Source organism: Columba livia, chromosome 3, assembly GCF_036013475.1.
Source record: "Columba livia isolate bColLiv1 breed racing homer chromosome 3, bColLiv1.pat.W.v2, whole genome shotgun sequence".
Taxonomy (NCBI): Eukaryota; Metazoa; Chordata; class Aves; order Columbiformes; family Columbidae; genus Columba; species Columba livia.
The window spans coordinates 74,874,966-74,892,931 of record NC_088604.1 but is presented as its reverse complement, the minus strand read 5'-3'; positions in this window follow the sequence as shown (position 1 = coordinate 74,892,931).

Sequence of the window (17,966 nt, the reverse complement as noted above, 5' to 3'; positions counted from 1 at the left end):
CAGTGCATGGAGATTTATTGGCAGCAATTAAAGCCCATTATTTTTATTTTGCTTTTCTCCAGACTGACAGGAAATTCAAACAGAAGTCTATTTCCTTCAGGGACATGTATACTTTCTAGCAGCACTTTCAGCTGGATGGGTTTTTTCTCCCTTAAAATGATGAATCTGGGGGATGATGGAGTCATCTCTCACTGGTATCAAACCCTACTTATAGGCAACAACTGTACTGATCTGAGCTCCAAAGGTGGGACACTAATAGTCTGCAGATGAACTTTTGTGCTGGAGAGGAGATTGATAGAACTGAGAGCTGGATATTAATAAAAAAACTAGCATAGTGCTTTCAGAACCTGGATCTGCATGAAAGCCAGGAAAAACGTTATTTTTAATCGAGTCAGTTCAAAAAGGCATTCCTTACACATTTTTCTGTTTAAATCAGAAAAAGGATCATTTGTTAGGAAATGAAGAACATGCAAGTATTTGAAGATGTTCTTGCCTCAGGGCAATTGGGATTAAGAACGTACAGTAAATCTACATCGGTAGAAGCTTCTTCACATCAGTGGGACTTTTGCCATTATTGGGATTTTCAGGCACATTTCTCTTCAGCCATCCCTATGAGCTTTTTCTGGACAGAGATACCAGCTTCAAGAAAGGCTCCCATTTGCAAAGGGTGAAAATTAAAGGAGAAGAGACACCACAAGACATGGCATCTTGTGCATGTATCGAAAGCTTTAGCCGTCCCTTTTCTACAGTGAAAACAACCAGCAAACATGATGCCCAGGAGATCTGCTCAGGAGTAGCAGAGGGCACCCCCTTCCACAGGTGATTCAGCTCCCCATCCTGCTCAGAGCTCACTGCTTACAGCTGTGCTGTCTAGCAAGGTCTGCCCTCAAAGAGAGACTTGAGCTCTCCCTATGCTAGAAAATTGAACAGTGCCAGAGGACATCACTGGGTAATGTAATGCAACTGCTCATTGTGTTAAATTGTTAGAGCGGTCTCTGGGCTCCATGTGAGCTGAAAAGAGCAGTGGGTCTCTATTTTCAGTGTTTCTGAGAACAAAACAGGGAGGCTACCCAGTCCCAAGCAAAGAGAAGGCACACAATAGCAAGACAAAATCCTCTGGCCACTTGAGTTGTTCCTGTCCTGCTACAGGTGTTTTGTTTTCACCTGTTAGAGCTGCTAATGCACATGAAGAGGACACCTTTCTGTGTCAGCAACAACACTGTAAAGACTGGCATCATTCTGATGTTTGGAAGGGTTAGTGCTGAATACTGATGCACTTCATGTGCACTCTCAACAGGCCAGATACTTGGGTAGCGTAAAGATAAATTACTTATTTGTCTTCTAAGTACATTGAAGCTCTCAGAATTAAAGGAGTGATATGTAAGTACTGATTTTAGCATTTCATTCAAAAATGATCTTGTGAAGAATCCTCATTAGAGGCATAAGATGAAACTGGGTCATTGTGAACCATATGTGTGTTTAATTCTCCCTCATTACAGCTACTGCCCTGGAAGGTACTCAAGGAATGAGCAACATAAGCAGTGTTTCATGCCAGTACTTTATTTTTGAAAATGACACTCCAGTGACAAAGAGCTGATTGCCTATTTCTTCTCTAAGTGTTGCTATTTAAATTGTTCACTTCCAGTGACAAAAGACCACAGAGGTTACTTTCTTCTGTAATGCCAAGTACAGAACAGATCCATGCTGTGCACTTGTGAAGCAGAGTCCGTCCACATACACTCCTGGTTTTTCTCTGTGTGCTTTTGGTGCATAGCTGTAACACAAGCAAAGCTACAACAGCATCCTTCTACCTCTGATTTTACAACATTGTGCGATATAGAGCCAAGGAGCAGGGAAAAGAGGAATAAAATCTCCCCTTTTCATCACAGCAAGTGTCTGGCAGGATTGCCTTGTCTGAGCCACAGCCAGGGATCACCTTGGGGAAAGTGCTTGTCTAGGGATGGAGGAGATCCCTGCCATCAACTTGTGCATGCCAAGAAGCTGGAAAGGGAAAAGTCTGGCTGTGCAGTCAATGTGGACCAAGATCAAGAGATGCAGGTTTGATTCTTGTCTGTATTGTAAACTCTGTCTCTTCTTTGCTGACAATATGAAATAGGAGTGTGGGTATTGACCTACTTCAGTACAAGAGCTGGATCATATTCTTATTGCCATATATACTCAGAGGCACGTATCCTGAGGCTTCAGTTTCAGTTTGGAGCTTAAGTGTTCCCTCATGTAAGAATAAAATCTAACATATAAATACAGGGAGAAAACCATGTATTTTCACAGGTAATAAGTGACTAATAGCAATTCAGTCTTGCGTGAGACCAAGTGTCAAGCTGACATAGTTTGCCCTTCTGTTTTCTTATTCTGTCTATATTTTAATCTGTTTCCTCATATCAACAGCCGGCTCACCATATTTTTCAGATTGAAAAGTCTTGCTTTTTGAAAATCTTTACTTGTGAATCATGGACGTGTTTATGTGGTAGTCTCTAAAATAAATAGCAGTCCAGCAGTCAGCAGTTGACTTTTCATGCACTATCTACGTCAAGCTATACACAGAAACTGTCAGCTATCAAGTAAGTTGTTTAGAAATCAATACACCTCTGAACAGAAAGGAACAGGTATACTATTTTCTAGTATCTTGTCAGCAGACTGTGAAGATAAATAGATCTAAACCACAAAAAATATGTGATAATCATCAGGAAAACTAACGCTGTAGTAGCAGAAGGAACAATGAAACACCATCAACTGATGCCCAGTGCATATGGAAAAGTGTTTAAGATATGGCTCAATAACCTCCTTCTATCAGGCCAGCTGCAGGTTTAAAGTCTGTGTTGCAGTCTTTTCTGTATTATTTTTTTTTCCGTGACACTTTTCTTGCCCTGAAGTCTGTCTGAGTTCTGAGAAATATTTCCTGGTTCATGATGATCAAATTCATTTGAATTTTCTGAGAGAGGTACATTAGACCAATAGAGTAAAATATCCCTCACATTTTTGCTTGTGGAAAATATGAAAGAGAATTCTCATAGGGAACAGTGAATGAAATGTAGCCAAATACACCTGGCTGGAATTTACAGAACACAGTGATGTATTTTTAAAGCTGAATGTCATATATTAGATTTTTCAGTGACAGGCCATATCCCTCAGGGTTAAACAAACATACTAAAGAAAAGACAAAGGCTCATAATGAGTAGCACTCTTCCCTACAAGCTTCCTTACTAACTGTACAAGTCCTGCTTAGTACTACTGACAATAATTACGCCCAGCCTATGGGACAGGTTTACCCAGCCTGGTCCTGACCTGGCAGGGACACAAGCTTGCAGTCAGGAAGCAGATACCTGCTCACTGCCCTGATTACCTCACCCAGATGGCACAACTCCACTGCTGCACACCAGAGCTTCATTCCCAGTTGTCACTGCATAGATGTTCTTCTTCAACAGGAGAAAATAAGAATAAAAACTTCTGTAAAATCCAGCTGCTTAAGGGAGTTTTATCATCTGAAGTTGTGATTCTACTGGCTGTTTCTTTTTGACACAGCTCCAAACATCAGAGGATGAGTCTGCTTCTGTGACGCTAGTCAGCAGCTGTATCTTTGGAAAAAATGAGGTTTTGCCTGTTTCATACACTACTCCATAGTTCTTCTTGATGCGGAGTACTGAAATATTAACTTGTCTTCTGTGAGTTACAGAAGCGTTTCTAAGTTGTATTGAATTCTCGTTGTGATTAATTTTAAAATTATTCAAAAAAAAAAAAGGCTTGGTTTCAAGATTTGGGGCAGGATGGGAGGTGTAGAGAGTTTTTCTTATGAGAGATTCTAGACTGACAGCCCTAAACAGCTTTTCTTCTCTCTTCTAATCACAGGAGAGATGAGGACTCAGCCAAGCTGCAGACTTGCAAGACGGTTACTGGTATAATGCAGCCTTGGCCTGGTGGAGCTAATCCTGGAGACCGAGGGTAAACTGTGGCAGACTGACTGGGGAGCTTGCAAGGATTGCAGTCAACCTCAGGTCCTTTCATACCATTTAGTATTGCAACAGTTAAAGGATGGGTAGTAGGTGCTGATCTGCACAGCCACCTTCTACACATGGTACAGCATGATTGATTGGCCAGGTGTCACTTCAGAAATTAGGAAAAGCAAGGAACTGGTCTGATATATTCATGGTGAAGTGGTTTAGACTGGGTCTCTCTTGCTCAGAGCTTATGGTTGAGGGCTTTTAAATCGCTGTACAAATACTAACCCTCTCTGGCTCAGTCCTGTGTCTGGGGCTTAAACTTCGCTACCAGGTCAGAGAAAGGTTTCCAAGGTCTCCAGGCAAATTATTTTGATGTGTTTGTACCTCACCCTGCACGTATGCGATAGGGATGATACCGGCTCACAGTACATCTGTGAGCCAGTTTGTACTGTGAGGCAAAAATAGCTGAAGTTAGTGACATTTTTAGAAAGTAACTGCAGGATAGAAAGTAGACACTCGGATCAGCTCAGGAATAAAGGAAGGAAGTGTTAATGAATCAAGATAACAGTGGAACAGAAAACCTTTCAAAATGGTAAACTTCCTTAACTCTCAAGTACTCTTTGAATGTGTAAAGTACATAGCTACATAAAAAGGCAAATTATCAGGTGTAAAAGAGTGATAAAGCTGTTAACTGAATTGCATGCCTATAGGCCAGCTAAGACCTTGGCCCAAGGTGTTGTGTGTGCTGGAAACCATCACTTCTAGTTTGTAACTCCAGTTTGTCACCTCAGTTTTAATCACAGCATTCCTTATAGTCCAAACTATTTTTATTTCCCATAGCATTCCAGGTGAGAAATGAGAGTTTTCCAAGGCTGCAAAGGCACTGAATCTTCCAACTATTTAACTATTTGTAATACTTTAAGCACTAGTTCTTTGAAAGAAAGCTTACTTTAAACTGTGTTTTGCAGTTCTTTGAGCATCAGACACTGAATTAACTTTGCTGAAAAGTTTATGTAAACCTTAACAATTATATAGCAGCTGTCTTCCTGATCTTGTTTACTAAATTCATCAGAAATGACTTGGTGATTTTGCTTCTCTGTTTTTATTAATCTACTGGCTTTACATTAGACTGACTATTTTCTGTCTCCAGAGCACAGCAGTGAGCCCAGGGGTGTTGTGGTCTCCTTAAGGAGCTTCAAGTCACCCTTGGAATAAAAGAGTTTTCAGCCTTGCAAAGGCTCTTATGGACCATGAGAGAGAGAAGTTCTACAGATGTGAGACATCCATTTGCACCTGGCTACCACCAAATCAAAACCAGAGAGCATGAAAAATGGTGTGTTGAGAGTGTCTAAGGCACAACCACAGCTCGTTAAGAGAAAACCTGTTTCCAGACATCTGCTTTGCTTCTGACTCTGTTGCTATTCACAGTTTTGTTCTGATTAAGTGGCAGTTGGAGTGGATTATAAAAAATTAAGTGTTAGACAAGAGAGGATGCATTGCTTCCTGTAAGTGCTGTGGCAGCTGAGAAATTAATGGCAGCAGCATGAGCCCATCGCTCTCCCCACCAAAGGAAGGTGAAGTGGAGAAAATCTGAGGTCACCAGTGACACACATTCCTGGCACTGGCTGTGTTCTCATGGGCCATAGCATGACCTTATCTGCACCCTCCTCCAGCTGCCTTTCTGCTGCCAGCAGACCGCTCTCAGGTTTCCATCTGAACTGGACTGAAGGTTTCACCTGGGGCACAGCTACTGCTGTCCCTGCCCTGAGCCAGCGAGCACAGAGCCGCCTGGGTCTGTGTGACTGAACCCTCTCAGCCTGGGACCTACAAGCCAAGCTGCATGGCTGACACCATCCCCAGCCCTGTGCTAATTCCTGAACTGTGCCTGGGAACAAGTGTTGATTGACGTAGCCCCAACCTAGCCCTGGACACTTTTAAGGATGTATCAGCTGGGGTGATCAAGTCCCAGGGACCAGACCACTCCTGGCATTTAGCGACTGGGAAGGACACAGCCCTGGAGGAGGACGAGGAAGGCAAGTGGGGGACACAGAAGCTATAACCACTACCACTGTCCCAAGCTACATAACTATCAGAGGCCAGTCAATCTGTCATACCTATAAACATTTCAGAGCTGTGGTTTGCTCTTTGCCCAGTTTGCAGGCTGCCAAGAACAGCTGCATGACTGGTTGTGGCTGTTGTGTTACTGTTGCGTGTGATACAGCCCGTTAAATACAGGTGCATTTGCAGCCATTATAAGGTCACTTACAACTTCCAGCACAATTCCCAACTGCCATCTCTAGAGAAATATTTGCAGAAAAAACATTTTAAAACTTTATTCCTTTGAAAACATGGTGACAAATTTGATAAGGAATCTGATTTCACAGGTATTTTGACAAACCAGAAATAAATTCCAGCACCAGATACAGATCCAATAAAACTACAAATGTCTACAGAGGGTTTCAGATTAAGCAGTTTTAGATGTTTTATAGTACCGAATAATCTTTTCATTGATAATTTAATTTCTTTCAACAATAAGAATATTGGGTTTCCAATTCCTTCATTTTTATCTTTAGATCTCAAAGATCTTCACAGAGATAAGAACTTGAATGTTCACAGATCATGCGTGCTGTGTCTGGAGAGGACTAAACACATCATGTTTCTACTGTAGCATCTCTGCTGTAGAAGGTGCAGGAATAATCATGATCTTTTATTTGCAAATATGGAAGAAAATAATGTGATAAGATGTGCTCACATCATGTCCTTTGCACGCACTATAACTTTTCCTTTTCAATACTTAAGTTTTTAATAAAGGTTAATAAGGGCTTCATCTTGATTTAATTAGGCATTTGTCCAGGTTTAATATGTACGTGATGGGAACATACTTGCAGCCCATTTTATGTGCAGAAGTACCATATACACACAGCTCCAGCCCTTGTCAATGCAGAGTGTGCAGTAGTCTCTCCCGGAAACTGACTTATTTACTCGATTTGATAAATTCGGACTTCTCAGGAAATATTCCACCAGTTGCATTTCTGTAACTGGCTGAGAAGACTTTATTTTATTGACATCCTTGTCCCAGTCTAATTCAGGCTAGGAATTTGATTGGATGTAGTTGTTTACAGAAAGCAAAAACTGCCCCGATGTCTGGAAAATGTTACTACACTCCACACTGCAGCAGGATGCTGTGTCTCAAAAGTTGATGAGTATGATCTTGGAAATGACACCCAGGGAGGAAGTAAAATCTCTAATTAGCAGTTACTACGCTGACAGGCAACACTGGATGCCCTGCTTTGCAAAGCAGCCGAATAATTCATTGACCTGATGTTATCAGCAGAAGACAGTTAAGACTTCAGATTTCTTTTAACAGACTGCTGATGTAATGGATGCCTTGGATATCCGCCAAACCTAATTTGGAAGGATCTTTGTCTCAGATCAGTTTTAAGACTAATTTAGTCCTTTTGTGAAATTATTTTTAACATATGTTTCACTGGAAGGTTTACAACTGTAATCTTGGCTGTTTGGGTTGTTTCAGTCTCTAGCTGAGAAAATATATTTATTCTCTTATTTTTATCTTGTCACCAATTTTGCCAGAGAAACAAGTAACTCGCACATCAGAAAACTAAAAATGATATGATACTTATGACACAAAATCTATAATTAATTTCATTACTGATTACTGAATTTTATTTTTTAAATTCCTTAGATGTGTATACTAAGTCATTTCTACCCAGGGGTTCTTCAACAATCTCTCATGTGTGAGGACTTCAGCTATTACTGGTAGACTTAGGAAGCATCAATATATTGGCTAGGAAACCAACACAAAATATTACTTCTCAGTGCTGGTGATGCAGGAGGCAACAGCACTGTAGAAAAATTGCTTTTAAATGAAGCTTCCTACAAAGCTAGAGAAGCTCATTTCAGAAGTAGTATGTTTTCACAATAGAGCTATAAACTCTAATAACCTGACCTGTACAAGAAATTTAAAATTTAAAATAAATAACTTAGAATATAGTTGTTTCTTTCAAGCACATGTGCCATTTTGGGTTTTTTTTTTCTTTCTGCTTTTCATTTCAGTTGTAAGGATACTCTCTGAATTCGGACACAGTGAAAAGCCAGTGTGATTGTATTGCCTAAGCTTGTTTCCAGAGGCAGAATTTCACTGAAATACCTCAGAAATAAGCTGTTTTTCTAAAATTACATTTCCTTCTTTTCAATTTATTTTTTCGCAACGGGGGTGCGATGACCATCACACAGAATAATTGTGTGAATTGTTTCTCAGCCCACTGTAAATAAGAAATGAAATAACTGCAAGCCATGTTCTTTAAAACATGGTCTGTTGTCTCTGAAGAACCTAAAAGCACCTGAAGTGTTGCATGACTATATCGATTTCATCGCACCAGATGACTCCATATTTCTGCCCCCATCACCTATATTACAAACAATGAGATCGCAGCCATGATGGTCTAAAGATAGGAGTCAATCAAAGTCTGTAGTTTGGGGCAAATACTTTGGTCTAGATGTTTCCCCACCCTGCAAACTTCACATTGCTTAAGAGTATCTGTTCTCTTTTCAAGACATCCGTGACCTTTTTTCACCACTTCCCGTCAGAAGCTGTTACAAATGTTGGTTTACTGTCACCATCCACTCTGCTTTTCTAGGATGTGTACTGTGGTGTTAACCCAGAACACATCACTGGGATGGCAGCGTTTGCTTAGTGTTTGAAGCTCTGCCTTTTTTCTGGGTTTAAAATCTACTTGCAAATCCCCTGGCTAATTGTCCATTAGTATGCTCTTTTAAATATTAAACAAAACCCTTTATTTACCTTCCCTGATGCCTGATAGTCCTCAAGAGGCAAAGCTGCTTCTGCCTTAGAGACTTGAACCTATGTGACCTGGATAGTCATTTGAGATGTTAATTCACTGAAGAATGAAGCTGAACAATAATGGATCGAAGAATTTCCCCCACACAGAAGAAAACATGGTTGCATAAGCTTTGTGTATTGATCAGCTACATTCAGGTTAATTCTCTCCAGAGCCTCAGTGCTAGCCAGTTTTTAACATTAAAAGAAATTGTAATGTCTGGTATTTAAGAAAGAACTCTTGATTTACTGTGGTGGTAGGCCAGTTGCAAGTCTTTTCCTTTGAAGTGTTGCCAAAAGAGCCAGACCTGTGTGCCTGGTACCTTTAACTCAGAAAGGGATTTAGATTTCATTTGGGTTGCAGAATTCTGCTGACTTTCCCCATAGTGACTTTTCTGTCATCATAACGAGGTCAAAATACACCAAACTCCAAACTTCAGTTTTTCATCTCCCTGCAGGTTTTTTCTAACACTTCAAATATCACATCAAAGAAACAAAATGTCCATAGGAAGAAGAAAATGGCATATTTAAATACTCTGCTTCTTGTTTGCTTTAAAGTCTTCAAGGTAGGATCCCATTGACCTCAACAGAAAAAATATATATTTTTTAATTTAATTGCAGCCCCATCTTACATCTGCAGCTAGTATAAAACCAGGTAGGTGGTATAAATTTTTGTAACTGATTAAAAATGTGCAGAATTGTCCTAATTTATCACAGTTCAGAGTATGATCCTACCTCCTTTCATGGTCATTAAAACATAAAAAACCTGCTGAAGTCTGGGAGATACATCCTGCTCCTCATCACACCCAGATTCCCTACTGGTGGCTTTGTCAGTGGCACCTGAACCTGTTCGCCTGTCTTACATCTAAAAAAGTGTAATGAGGAATGAGGAGATTTGAAAAACGCAATGAATCTGCAGGTAAGTATTACTGGCTGAAGATATTACTTAGTGCAGAGGACCTTATAGACTTTTCAAAAGTTCAGTAATAGCCATTTAAATAAAAATCATTTGCTTTTAAAAGGCTGCTTATAAATACCCATAAAGCTGGCTTCAGCTGAACAGAGTTACTCGGCAGATAAATCAAAACTGTATGGGAGAGCACTCATAGCTATATTCTCATTTCAGTCCCCAAAGGCAGGGCTCACTTCTCTTTGGAGCATGGGGTCTGGATGGCAGCTCAGAAGACTGAGGCAGTAAGAGGTTCTGAAGGGAAATATGTAACACATTCGTCCTTCACTTTCTGCAGCTGAGTGGGACACAGCCTCTGACACAGCCTCCCCAAACCCTGATACTGCTCCTGGCAGACTGTGTTGGTTAAGCAACTTCAGAGCAATTTTTGTGCAAAATGAAGCATTAGGTAAGGTCTCCAGTGGAACACTCCGAGGCAGGGTGAGAGAAGGGACATGGCTCAAGTCCACACTCAACACAACCTCTAAAAGCCACATTTCCCTCAGGCATCCCACAGTTGGCTCTCCATTTAAATTTCAAAAAACAGGGAAAAAGCCCTAATGAATGGAAAACAAGTGCATTGCTCCTATTCAGGGTTCTCCTGAACTGCAACTGCTTTGACTCGATTGAGGGCAAGAAGCTTGCTGGGGTGCTCCATGGTGTCCTGGTCTGCTGGCCATTCAGATCTGAGGACAGGTCAGAGGGTGCTGCCATCCCCTTACATCCCCAGCACAGGTGGGAAGGTGTAGTGGGGAGAAGGGAAAGAAGAGAGAGAGGTGAGGGGTGCCCTGACCTGCCCTAGGAGGGGAGAGAAACACAGCCAGGAGTGACTGCCTTCACCTAGGCATTAGGAAACTTTCCCTTATTTGCCAGGTTATTGGGTGAGAGCTGTTTATCTCTGTATAAACCACTTTATCTTCTTCTCCCCCCCTGCCTGCCACCTTCATTACTGTATGTTCAGAGCAGAGTAGCATACACCTCAGTTTATAAATCCCCTCCAGTTCAGTTCATAAATCCCCCCTCCGGTTTACAAATACCTCAAAATTATACTGGTATCGCATTGTATGAATTTTAAAAAAGCATAATAAAAAATACAAAGTAATAAATCATCATACTGGCCACAAGGCTTGCTTCTTCCCCTGCTCTGAACGCCAAGTGATGGGGAGGGTGACACAGCTCTGGCTCAGCAGCACGATCCCAGTGTCCATCCCTTACCCCTCTGTCCCACTCAGACCCAGGCAGCTCTCCAGGTGTGCAGCAGCAGAGCCTGACTTGAGGTGTCAGACATCTTGGCTTGCAGCCTTGGCTCCGCACCACAGGCCGTGCCATCTTGGGAAAGTCACCTCACTACCAGGTCTTTGCCTGCAAAATCGAAATTATGATGCTCATCTCTACGTGTAGCTTCCACCTCCATAAATGACGGTGGATGACACTGGGGTGAAACAAAGACCATCTGATTCCTCTTCTGCAGAGGCATCGCATGACCTTCAAAAGTAGCAGATGCAGCACAGGATGCCTCCTGTTACATTTGGTGTAGCGTGGGCTTGCCTGAGAAAACACAGAGAAATAGGTGTCTGTTTGTAAATAATTTGGGGTTGGTTGCTTTAAAAGCACAAAGCCTTTCTGCCAGGGGAGAAGATGCCTGTCATCCTGGTAAGGGGTGGCAGGCTGACAAGTTGAACAGAAATGAATCCACTAAATAATTTTCTATCCCATTCCATATTCCAGATGTATCTCCCAGGTGCCTCTCTCTGAGAGGACGCATGGACTCCAGTGACAGTGGGGAAAGCCAGAGTGATAACCAGCATGGGTCTTTGAGACCAGTGCCCACAGGGCAGCCTTTAATTAACAGGGAGGGCTGCATTGATTTTTCACACTCCGGGCCTGCCCAGCAGCCTCTGTGAGTCCTTCTGTGATAATGAGCACTGTTCAACCCAGGGGCTTCAAAATCCGGTGCTGGGGAAGGGGGAGGAGAGGAAAAGGAGTGCAGCTCCGCAGCTCTCTGCTGTGGCAGGGAGAGCAGGGAGAAGCGGTAAAGTCCTGCAGGGCCCTGGGGCTGCCTCCGCCTCATGCAAGGTGTGGGATTTTTCCAGGAGTTTTGTCTGGCTGCGGGGCCGGGATGGAGGCTTGTAAGTGGGGTGATGCCACCCAGAGCAGTCTCTCCTTCTGGGATCAACCAGCCATGGAGAAAAGGTCTCCAAACAGAAGCCCACCACAGGAGGTACTTGGGTTGGTACTTTATCTTTTCATTCCTCTTGACATCTCTCTACAGACACCTGGATTGAACTGTAAAATGCAATATAGTCCATACAGGAATAATGAGTGACACTTTTATTTTAAATTTCTCCACACATGTTGGTAAAGGTATATCCTTAAGGTAAGTCTGTCCCGTTAAGAAAATGGGAGTTTAAATTCAGTTTCTGTAAGTCAGCGATATGTTCAAACAGTGATAATCGACGTATAAATACATTTGAGAATTACAACAATGGCATTTATTTTGTATGCAAGATCTACAAAAGTATGATTGACATCTGAATGTGCACATGAAACTTCAGGCAGCAGTGGAAGAAGAATGAGGAAGGGGAAGGAAAGCAGAAAGAACAGCTTACTGGACTGTCAACGGGAAGTTATGATAATCCCTTAATACAAGGTGTTTCTTAACTTCAAAATGTCTCATCTTCATTCTGTTGACCTTTATATTCATTCTTTTTTTCTTCAGAACACATGCACTCTTCTGTTTCTCTTTGAAGTTTCTCTATGTTTCTTTTCCTTCTCATTTAATTCTAAGTTACTGATACTAACAACACAGTAGAAACAATGTTCTCATATTAAGTACTATCCAGTCATTCCGAAATTACCTCTGCCAAGGAAGCAGATGACAGCTTGACTGCCATTCAGACAGCATATTTACTGCAGAGCTTTCGTACATTGATGAGGGTCAGTTGCCACCTTGCAATATTTTCAAAATAATTAAATAAAAATATAGATCTCCAAGGCTGGAGAGTACTACAGGCTTCTCATTCTTTTAATGGAGGAGGAAAAAAGTGCAATAAAAGCCTATGACAAAATGCGTTCCCCACTGCAGATGTAACTATGTATTCTACAAGGACGTAAAAAAACTTTACAGTGGAAATAATTTTCCTAGCTCCAGACAGGAGTTATCACAGTGGTTAGCTCATGTCTCAGAGTCAGCACTGTTGTAAAAATGCAGTTCTTCCCAAGTTTTCGTCCATCTATTCTGAGTATTGATAGTACACCTGTTATTCAGTTTGACAAACTTCCTGAACTATTTGGCTTAACCATATTTTCTGCAACAAACTCTGCAAAGTCATTACATAATGTGCATAATATCTATTTTTCTATATCAGAACGACTACTCTTTACCAGATTCTTCTCTTTCTTGTTTTGAAAACTGATGAGCATCCCTTTAATTCTCATGTGCCTCTCAGCTTCTGTTTCTTCTTATTAATATCTTCATTGATCTTTCTCAGCATCTGGAAAGATTTCCTTGTTGGAGATCATATCTGCTGGTCTTTAGGAGGAATCAGTTTTCTTCCCTGGGTATATTTTGATGAAGACTGTCTGACTACAAATGTAAACATTATTAAAACTGAGGGATGATGAGAACTGAGATATGACAGCCTTGCAGCATTCTGTCCCACTCTTGCTGCCACTTTCTTAATACCATCAAAACCCTTTTGCTTTCGCAGGTGTGAAGCAAGGGTTTCTTCTGGATCATCTGCAAAAGCTCCCAAATCTTAATCTGAAACTGAAACTGTTTTCACTTCCTTTAGAACATAATCTAGTTCTGTAACAAAACTCATTATTTATTTTAATGCTTATGACTTTGTTCTTGCTTATAGAAGAAAAATAAAAGAAAAAAAAAGAAAAAAAAGAATAAGAATAAACTCATAATACATTACCCAATGACTTAGTTTTGTCATGTCTGCATGTCCTAATCCCTGACTGATCTAAATTACTTAGCATCATCTGCAAATTTTGTTACTTTGCCCTACCGTCAGATTATTAACAAACAGTCTCAGTCCCAACAGATACATTACAAACACTTCACTACTAACCTCATTTCTAGATGAAAGCTGGCTCTTTATCCTTTGTATGTACTGTCTCCAAGCCCATTTCCACTGCATGGCAGAACATTACCTTTCACCTTCTAGGTGCCTGCTTATCTTTAATAGCCTCTTTGAGGGACTTTAAGAAAAATCTGAATAATTATATCTGCCAGTGCTTCTTTGCCTACTAATTTGTTGACACTTTAATGAATCCTTTAATGAAGCAAGGTTTTCCTTTCGCATAAATCAGCACCGCTTCTTTAATCATCTAATTTTCATCTAGGTGATTTTATAACAGCTGCTTAAAATAGCATGCTTCCTACTGAAGGCTCATCAGTCTATTACTGCTTCAGCTATCCCACAAATTTCAATTTTAAATTCACTACTCTCCAGGCCTGCTGTTTAGCGATTGATTTTAATGTTAGTTTTTTTTCAGAAGCTTAACAACTTCTTTTACAACATCCCCTGCAGTCGTAGATTATTATATTTCTAGTCACATTAGTCTCAGCTTGGCAGTATAAGAATTTAATTCCTATCCTGCCTGATGCCATTTTGTCATGCATGCATCGATGTATGGAGTTTCCCAGAAAATTCTATGCATTCAATGCAATGTCTATGCACAGTCAATTGAAAGCTGAAAAATTATTCTCAATAACCAATTGAACACCTTCTGCCTTAACTACAGAATTTGTCTGTAACTTTCTGACAGTTACATCTGGTGTGCTTTTCTCTAATTCAGCTTAACTCCCTCTTCATTGCCTCTCAGCCTAGCTTAGCTGATTTCATATTGTACACAGTAATGGAGTTACCAAAGCAGTATAAAAACTCCTTTGATTCACTTACAAATATTTCATGGCTGAGTATGATAGAAAGAGGATGGGAAGTGATGAGCTAAGATATTTCTTCCAGTCTGATATTCAAAGTTTCTGCAACCCTAAGGGACATGGTAACCTGCTGTTTGTTGCTTACAACAGCACATCCAGTCCATAACCCACAGGCTTCGGTTGGCTTTGGGTCAGGCCCTGAATCATGACTTTCTTTCCTGGATCCTAGACAGATTCAGTTTTGACCTCTTTTGACTTTTTCTGGATAGGGATTTGCAGATTTGGCTCAAAAACTTGAGCTACCACATTTTCTTTTTGTCTTTACCCTACACTCTACCTTGCAATGACCAGTCAGGTAGCAAAGCTGACTGTCTAGCCAGATGTTCCCCAGGGTTTTTCACCTCAAAATGCTTCTGCAGGGACACACATTACAGCCAACAATTTCTTTTTAACACACATCCCTGTTGCACAGCCCCGAGCAGAGATTCCGCCTGGGGACCATCTCTTTTCTTGATATTGTTTTCCTGCCAGAGCAGATTCCTCCAGCCTCGGTCACCTTCACCGCTGACTGCACACAGACACGCGCTGTGGGCTTTGTGGTGGCAGCACCTCATGTAACTTTCAGGATGTTTTAGTGCTTACTTCTCTCACGGGAGCTTGTATATCCCAACTAGATCCCCTTTACATGTTCCGTAGGCTGAGCAAGTTAAAACCTCAAAGCCATTATCACATTCCCTTTTACTCTTACATATCATCGCAATCTTCATCTGGGCATTTTCAAAAACAAGGACTTTAGATGTTGGGGTGAGGTAAGACAGCATCCAAGACAGCATACTTATCCTTTAATGAAGGCCGAGGGCCTTCACACATTATATAATAAATGAGCCTTTATTTAGTCCTAGTAAGTCTTTCTCAACTCGTCTCTGCAACCCTTTCTTTGCCTGCTATTCTTTTGTAATATGACATTGGTTCACCCAGGGTTGAAAACAACCCCATTTACTGCTGACCCCACACCTTTCAGATGTGAAGTTAATCAGTGACCTGAGAAGCCACCAAATTTTATCTTGCTGCTGTTCATACCAGCATCCTATTACATTATGTGTGTAGAAAAATGAGTTCTCCTTGTCCAGAAAGAATATAAATTTTTTAATATATATTCTAACTGCTTTCATGTGCCCAAGCACAGCTTCTGAAAAGGGGCACTGTGTTTAATTCATAAGTATTTTGTACTATAACAGGGAGATTTTTCTGATGCATCAGTAAACATGAACCCATGTATAATGTTCTTGTTTTGTCTCTTGGTGACATTTTCTGGCCATTTCATGTGCAATCTCTTTCTGCCAGGTCACTTTGGTGAAGTTTTTCTCATTGAAATTACATTTCTTCCAAACATCATCAAGTACACTTAGAGACATGGTATTCCTAAAAAAAGAATCTTTGAGCAAAAATGCTCTGTTATTTTGTAAGCTTGTTGAATCCACTCAGGGAGGAGGCGCTTTGAACTGAAGTACCCATCTTCTAAAACAAGATGCCCTGTTTCTTCGCCTCATGTCTGTAAATTTAATTGGCAAAGTTATTTTTTTGTTCACTAATGGGAATATGGAAAGAAAGTAGTTCAAAAATGTTTCACATCTTCCTGGCTTGCAGAAAAGAGCAGATCAATATAAGAAAAAGGGCATACTGAGAGTCTTATAAAATTTTGATTTCCTAATAGTGCAAGCAAACCTAGAAGATCAATGGATTCACTCTCCTAAGGAAATTAAAATCCTCCCTTATGCAGGACAGTGCTACTGGATGTTATTGAACTTCACATGATTGCTTGCATTCTGTAACAATAGTATCATCTGTAATGTAAATATATTCAATATTGCATTATACAAATAGCGATAATTTTAGTTGACATTCTCTGACTCTCCCCAGCCGTATACTCTCAGAGAAGTGTATGCTCAGGATAACATTTCAAATTCTGATGTTTTTGGCTCTGTTTAGTTTGAGTCTTGACTTGAGTATTATTTGGTCTTGTTCTTCTGATTTTTTTTTCAAACTTAGTAACAAGCTGTTCAATTAACTTTGTTTAGTGGCATTTTAAAATTAGTTACTGTATAACATATATTTATAAGTATAAATGCATATCTATATCTAACTAGTGTTAGTTGTAGACATTATGGTACTATACGCAAAACCAGACCAGAATATGACATTATCAATTAAAACTAACTTTGAACAAAACCTGCAATGACAGGCAAATAATTATTAAGGAAGACCTAAAGGACAACATGCCTATATAGTGGATGAAATTCCCTTGTTCCTGGGAGTTTGTGGGATGAACAGCTAAGAAGGATGTCAGGAATCAAACCTGGGAAGTCCTTGACATAAGAATTGTTGGAGGCTGGGGGCTAGTAGGGGGCAATCCACAGATGTTTGTTATCTTCTTACCTGTGTTCATGGCTCCTATTGGCCACACGGGAGATATGGACATCTAATCTGGCCCACTACTGCCTTTTACATAATTTTGTGGTACCATCCCTATAGCATGCCTCAGACCCTTTGAGTGTCTGCTTCACCACATAGTGGATCTGCCTGCTCCTTTCAAGGCCATGCTTCTTCTCCCACTGTCCACTCCTTGTCCACTGTCACTTTTGTCCCTCACTTCATAAACCCACATATGGGAGCCTGGGACTGAGGTGGTCTTATATTCTGTAGCCCTCAGATGGTTTCTGTGGTATAACCTTTATTTCAGCTTTTTTAATTCCAGCTTTCTTACTGAAAACAACTTTAGAAGTTCAGGCACTTCATCATGCTAATGGTAATGTGGCTGGTCCCTGCTTTGTTACCAGGCACATCACATGGTTTTTTCAACAAGAAATTAGGCACAAAATTCACTTTTTGCAATGCCAAAGGAAATAGCTATTGCCTATTCTATCATATTTTGTTATTTCTGCCCACTTCAATCCTAACAGCATTTCTCTGAGAGTTGCCTTATTATATTGATATTTGTCTGGACAGGTGGCAGTTATAAAATTAGAGTTCATTTATTTGTCTAGGGAAAAAGAAGCAGTAGCAACCTGTCAGTTCCTGTGTAGCTCTTCACTGTCACAACCTTTCCTTCAGTGGTACAGAAGAAAACAAAGCTGTTCATAAAACCCTGGAGTATATCCTAAGTGCTCTGTCAGTTGCCTGTAACCACACCCCTTTTAAAATCACCAGCTCAAATAACACATTGTTTTTGGTCATCCTGTTGAACCGATGGGTGAATTATGATTGGAGATAAGTAGAAAAAGCCTGACATATATAGATGTTCTAGAAATA